Source organism: Rhinopithecus bieti, unplaced genomic scaffold (genome assembly GCF_001698545.2).
Source record: "Rhinopithecus bieti isolate Rb0 unplaced genomic scaffold, ASM169854v2 scaffold_5260, whole genome shotgun sequence".
Taxonomy (NCBI): domain Eukaryota; kingdom Metazoa; phylum Chordata; class Mammalia; order Primates; family Cercopithecidae; genus Rhinopithecus; species Rhinopithecus bieti.
Window position 1 is genome coordinate 7,526,269 of NW_016805896.1, and position 7,138 is coordinate 7,533,406.

A 7,138-nucleotide genomic window follows, 5' to 3' on the forward strand; every position below is an offset into this window, starting at 1 on the left:
TGAAATAAAGTTAGTGGGTCATAATTAGCACTAAAAATAAAGAAATAAATAAAAATTAAAAGATCAGGAGGCAGTAGATATGATAAATATGCAAATAAATATTGTCTGTATAACTTTTGTTTCAATTTATATGTATGTGTGCACTGGGTCACAATGTGATATGTATTTCTAAATGGAGATTTGTTGTGTATTGTTTTGAAAGCAAACAAGCCTGCATCAAATTTAATTTGCAACTGGTGATATTTTCCTTAATATTCGTATATTGGCACTGTAATATCTGTCTTATCCAGTGATCTACTTAAGAAAGGCATGTCCTATATCAAAAGGGAACAATGACAAAGTAAATTTGAGCTTTTTTTTTTTTTTCTGTTGCCCAGGCTGGAATGCAGTGGCATGATCTTGGCTTACTGCAACCTCTGTCTCCCAGGTTCAAGTGATTCTCCTACGTCAGCCTCCCCAGTAGCTGGGATTACTGGCACGCACCACCATGCCTGGCTAATTTTTGTATTTTTAGTAGGGATGGAGTTTCACCATGTTGGTCAGGCTGTAACTACTGACCAAAAGTGACCGCCCGCCTCAGTCTCCCAAAGTGCTGGGATTACAGGTGTGAGCCACTACACCCAGCCAGTTTGAGTATTTTTTAAGAGATTTTCAGAAAGTGTCCATATGAGATATGCTTTTTTATGGTACTTTAATCCATTCAACATATGTATATCAAAAAATATATATGCATGCATATATGTCACTCTATATATCTATTCAACACACACACACACATACATACAGTCTACTATATGCCAAATGCTAGGGATGCAGAGATAATAAAGAAAGCTTTTCTGGGGGTAAAGTCCTAGTAAGGAAGATAAACCATTAACAAACAATAACACATATGCTAATGGTTTAAATACATGTTAGAACTGCTAGTCTAGAAGCATAATCTCTAGTTGGGCAATAAGAGTGCAGATCTTGAATTCAATGAAATTCCAATTTTCAGATGAATAAAAAGAATTGGGACCAATCTGATAGGAAACATTGCCATTTGGAATTAGAATCTCAAAAATCTTGAACATTTCTAGACTTGATGAATATTGTTTATAATCAAGAGATTAGAGCAGCATGAAAAAGAGGCAAGAGTGACCCTGGGACTGAGCAAAGCAGCAAGCTGCTGCATCTCTGATTCCAGCACTTATATCCTACTGCAGTCGCCAACCTGCCCAAGAGAAAAGATGAAGGGGATGCTAAGAAGATGAAATCAAGGTGAAGGATGGACCACAGAAGACTTGCAAGGTTGTCTGCTAAATCCGCTTCTCCTAACCCAGAGCCCAAACCTAAAAAGGCCCTTGCAAAAGAGGGAGAGAAGGTACCCAAATGAAAAAAGCATTCTTGATGCTGGCAAGGATGGGAATAACGTTGCAGAAAATGAAGATGCCTAAACAGACCAGGCACAGGAAGCTGAGGCGCTGCAAATGCCGACTGCAGTGTGTGTATTTTCGATATCTGTGTACTCTGGTGACAGCAGTTTGAAATAGGATTTTTTACCAAATTATATGAAAGTGCAGAATTTTGTTTTCCTGTTTTTTTAGGCTATGTTGTTAGCACACCGAACTAACAACATAGTTGTTTTCTGAGGAAGGGGTATATATTACCAATAGAATGTTCCTGAAGCTGGATTGATGTGGGAAAACACCTTTCCTTTCTAATTTTGAGAGACTTCCTTTTGGTGTCCAGGAGGAAGGATTCCCTGAGGCTGACACACATAGCCACCTTGGCACAAATGCCTGGTGGTGTGGAAAAACTAAACTGCATTTTTAAGCCCTCTTCTCGCTCTTTGCCTTCAGCGTAGACTTAACTCCTTTAAACCCAGACACCAGTTGGAACAAGACCTTCCCAGAATCAGTTACCAGTGTGCCAGGCAATCTGGACTTTCCAGTGGTACCATTCAGATGGCATCCCTCAAAAGAGCAGCAGTTCCTATTCTAGATTGTGGCTTGTCAGATAAATTCCACCATTTCTTTTCATTTCTTGAAAGTCAGGGTTGGCTCATGAAAAGTTAAACAACATGCTAAATGTGAAATGTCAACCCTTCATCTAAACTTTCCCTTACATGTTGGTTTTCCTCATATCAGAGTGTCCTGGCTCACATAATATTCTCGCGGTCAAGTGTGATATCAAAGTTCACAGCCCTAGTGATTTTTTAGGTCTCCGCATTCTTTTCCCTTTCACTTAATTGCCATGTGATCCCCAGAGCTAACTTGAAAGACACTCCCCGGCTAACACCTTTTGCAGTATCTATATCCTCATTGTCTATGAAATTAAGTGTAAAGCCCTTGGCATGGCATAGAAGGTTCTTCCCTTATGTGGCTGGGTCAGGGTATCAAATGAAGAGTTCGTTTGGGTTTTAGAGTGGCTTTCTGATTTGAATAGTCCATTGAAGGAGAGAATTTGAAAGCTGTTCTATATTCTTAATGACTGTCTGCACATGTCCTGCCTGATACCATGATTGTTTACGAAAAGTATCTTTTTTTTTTGAGATGGAGTCTTGCTCTGTCTCCAGGCCGGAGTTCAGTGGTGTGATCTCAGCTCACTGCAAACTCCTCCTCCTGGGTTCAGGCGATTCCCCTGCCTCAGCCTCCCAAGTAGCTGGGATTACAGGCACGCACCACTATGACTGGCTAATTTTTTGTATTTTAGTAGAGACGGGATTTCACCATGTTGGCCAAGATGGTCTCGATCTCCTGACCTCATGATCCACCCGCCTCAGCCTCCCAAAGTGTTGGGATTACAGGCGTGGGCCACCAGGCCCGGCAGGAAAGTGTCTTAATAAAGCTGGATTCAAGGCCAACCGTAGTAGCTCCCAGCACTTTGAGAAGTCTAGGTGGGTAGACTGCTTGAGCCCAGGAATTCAAGACCAGCCTGGGCAACATAGCAAGACCTAGTTTCTACAAAAAATAAAAAAGGTTTTAGCCAGGCATGGTGGTATATGAGTGTAGTCCTAGCTACTTGGGAGGTTGAGGCAAGAGGATCGCTTGAGCCCAGGAGTTGGACGCTGCAGTGAGCCATGATAGTGCCACTGCATCCAGCCTGGGCAACAGAGTGAGACCCTGTCTCAAAAATAAATACATAAAATAACAAATGAAATGAAATAAAATAAAATAAAATAAATAAAATTTTAAAGCTGTATACCATTTGGCTTGGGGGAAAAAAAGGAGTTGCAGTGACCTACAAAATAATATAGAGTGAGAAGATGACAGTGCACTGATTGATTACTCAATTCAACAAACATTACTTGAGCACTTGCCGTGTGCCAGGCATGGTAACAGGAGCTGATGAAACAGAGGTGAAAAATAATACTCTTTTTGTGTCCACAGTCAATTGTTGTCTAGTAAGCAAAGCTAATACAGGAAGATAATTAATCAGAGCACAATTAGTACAGGCAAAAGAGGTATTGCAGGTGCAATGGTAACACAGAAAAAGGAATCTCCTTGGAGAAGGAGACACAACAGTTCATGGAATGCAGGAAGTTGGAATTAGGTTTTCACAGTAAGAGAAAAGGAGAAAGGCATTCTAAGCTGACGGAACAAGCTCTGCAAGGGTATGCATTAGCATGACACATTTGGGCAACTACAAGCAGGTGCTACCCCGGATCATAGGGTATTAGAAGGCAGCCAACAGGAGTGAGGTTAGGGAGGCAGACCCAGCCACATAAGGGAAGAACCTTCTATGCCATGCCAAGGGATTTACACTTAATTTCATAGACAATGAGGATATAGATACTGCAAAAGGCGTTAGCCAGGGAGTGTCTTCAAAGTTAGCTCTGGGGATCACATGGCAATTAAGGGAAAGGGGAAAGAATATGGAGACCTAAAAAATCACTAGGGCTGTGAACTTTGATATCACACTTGACCTCGAGAATATTATGTGAGCCAGGACACTCTGATATGAGGAAAACCAACATGTAACATTTTTATCTTACAAAGCTGATAATGCAGAGAATTAACAAGTTAGGCATGTATAAACAGTAGACTCACAGTTTGGAAGCCAGCAAGTGTCCGTCACTTGAGTCCTGTAGTGTCATCTACCTGATTCACCTTTGGGCTTATCAATAGCATATACAGAGTCATCATGATCACTACCTGGGTCTGCTGGTAGCAGGCTGGTTCACTGTGGAATAAATTAACCCCTCTAGATTTGCAATGAAGTCCCCCACCTAGGTTTTTCATTTACTCCTTGCCTGATATAACTATTTTCCCAAATCTAATCATTTCTTACTTTTCAAATCTATTCAAATCATCAGCATTTGTCTCTTCATCTTTTCTGTAAATTTTGGCCTTTAAAGCCAATTGTTATTTTAATAATAATAGCAAATGTTAATACTTCCACAGCACTTCCTAGTATTCCCAGAATAGCACTATTGTAGTATTCTGATACTAGAATAGTATCAGGCACTATTCTAAATACTAAATGTATATTAAATGATTAAATCCTCATATCAACCCTATGAGATGAGTACTATCATTATCTTCATTTTTCAGAGGAGGAAACAGCAAGTTTCCCATGACACTAAATAGGAGCAGAGCCACTAATCAAATCCAATCCATTTGGTCCTGGAGCTGATATTTTAATTCACAAGTCTTAGTTTGTAAAGGTACTCAGCAGGAACAAGGGACCAGTGCATCAAATGTTGCCTCAAAGAAAACTTTTCTGGGATATTCCTTTTTCATAAACTTCAAAGTCCTGTAAGTTTTGCTCCTGCACCAAGTTGTAATGCTTTTGTAAACATAGTTTGCATTGTTCCAACAACCTTAAGAAACATGTTTGGAAGTACAGTTCAGCCAGACTGAAAGATTACCACTGTCAACTGTTTTTTTTGTTTTTTTTGTTTTTTTTTTTGTTTTTTTGTTTTTTTTGGTTTTTGACAGTTTAACCTATACTCTCCATCTCACAAATAAGGTCCTTCTGTAAGAGTTCTTCCAGGACATGAAACTTACTAAGGATTTGCAGCTCATTAAAATTTCTTCCTTTTAATACTCAAGATTGAAATAAAACATTTTCTGCAAGGTCAGCAATAACAGATCTAATGTAAGTCCTTTATTGATTTTTTAAAAGTTGACTACATTAATCTTTTCACTTTTTATCTTGTCTTTAGGTCATAAGTCACCAGTCCTTTTGTGAGAGGAAACTACTTCTCTTATTCTCTGAAGCTTTTCAAGAGAATATAAAAGGTAAAGTCATTTTTTAAAAAATCAGCCTACCATATAAGGGTTTAGGATCTACTTAGAGGTTGAAAGATCCTTCACCTTGCACAGTCTTAGATGTTTCCTATGTCATTTTTGGAGTCTGAGCTTTATTTCCAGAAATGATTAATTATTCAGAAAAAAAATAGTTGGCACTTAATTCTTTAAAGTTTTGAAACTTTTTTTTTTTTGAGACAGAGTTTCGCTCTTGTCGCCCAGGCTAGAGTGCAATGGGAAGATCTGCGCTCACTGCAACCTCCACCTTCTAGGTTCAAGCAATTCTCCCACCTCAGCCTCCTAAATAGCTGGAATTACAGGCACCCGCCACCACGCCCGGCTAATTTTTTCATTTTTAGTAGAGACGGGAGACAGGGTTTCACCACGTTGGCCAAGCTGGTCTCAAACTCCTGACCTCAGGTGATCCGCCTGCCTGGGTCTCCCAAAGTGCTGGGATTACAGGTGTGAGCCACCGCGCCCGGCTGAAACACTCTATGTGAGCCATTCTTAGAACTTTATGGACTTCTGATTCTCCATACACTCTGTAGTAAACTACTCCCCACCTTTTTCCACAATTTTTTCAAAAAATCAATGTGAATGACTCAAAGGTCAAAACTTTCAGATGAATTTTGTGAAAATTATCGCTAATGCTTCAAAGGGAGAGGATCAGGAAGGTGGGTGTAGAAGAATCTGTGTTTTTCTTCAAATGTTAATGGAGTGGTTTATTAGCACAGACCTTTTAAACCAAGCATCGGAAAGGCAGCGGGATGTTTTCAAGTCCCCTTGGGCTGGCGAAGCGGGTACTTGCTGTACCTTAGCAAGCACTGAACACTGAATACGTGTTGAAAACAGAGCTGATACGCATCCTTAGCAACCACTCACCTCTGCTATTGTAATAAAATGTCAAGCGAGCGAAAGAAAGAAAGAAAGAAAGAGAAAGAAAGAGAGAGAGATTAGCATACAAGGCAGGACATGCCACCTTTATATTCTGAGCTCTGTCCACAGTGAGCAGGCCATGCCAAACATTGGGAGAGACAGAATGATTGATCATGCAAAGCAAACTGTAGGTTTGAATCCCAGCACGGCCATCTACGAGTTATGAAATCTTGCCAAACTACCTAATGTCTCGGTACATATACCTAGAAAACGAGAATGATCCCAACCTTTAAGATGAGAAGGGAACTGAGTGGGAAAAGCGGATGAGAACAGCTGACCCCAGCAGCCTCCCAGTAACCTAGTTTTCCCTTCCCATCTCTGTGTCTACGGTGTTTGGTGGCCTCACCATCTCCCGCCGCCTCCAGTAAGTCGTTCCTTCACTCAGTGAAGGTCCTACACCGAATGGCCACCTTTCTGTGAGTACCGATCACCCACCACCTTTCTGCTTTTCGGTGCTATGCCCTTTTTATCTTGTCTAACAGCCAAAGCTGAGACTGGTGGGAGTCATTTCCAGCTCCGACGGTAGAGGAGTAGGACTGACGGGAAATGCCAAGGCATGCTCCACGCCTGCAGTCCCCAGCCCCGTTGGGCTGTGGCACTCTCCTGACCAAAGTCTGGGTCACCAGAAAGCAAGACGGAGCGCCACTAAAGGTCTCTTGTGCCCTGTATTTCGCCACTGCATTGCCAGGATAGGAGTGGAGGCGGACGGTGTCCGACACCAAGACTCAGGGAGCGATCCCTGAGCTCGCTCGGCAATTCCCGGGCTCCGGAAACGGGCCTAGGCGGGGAAGGAGTCGGGGCGCGCAGCGGCACCCGGCGAGACTGCAAGGCGCCCGAGCGGTCGGACGGGGGAGCGAGAGCTAAAGCTTGCGGAGCGCGCCGAGCCTTGGGCGCTGGCGGCCCCGGCTAGGGAGCTGACGCCGAGCGAAGCCCGCCCGGCCGCGGGAGCTGCGGGAGGCGGAGGCCGAGCG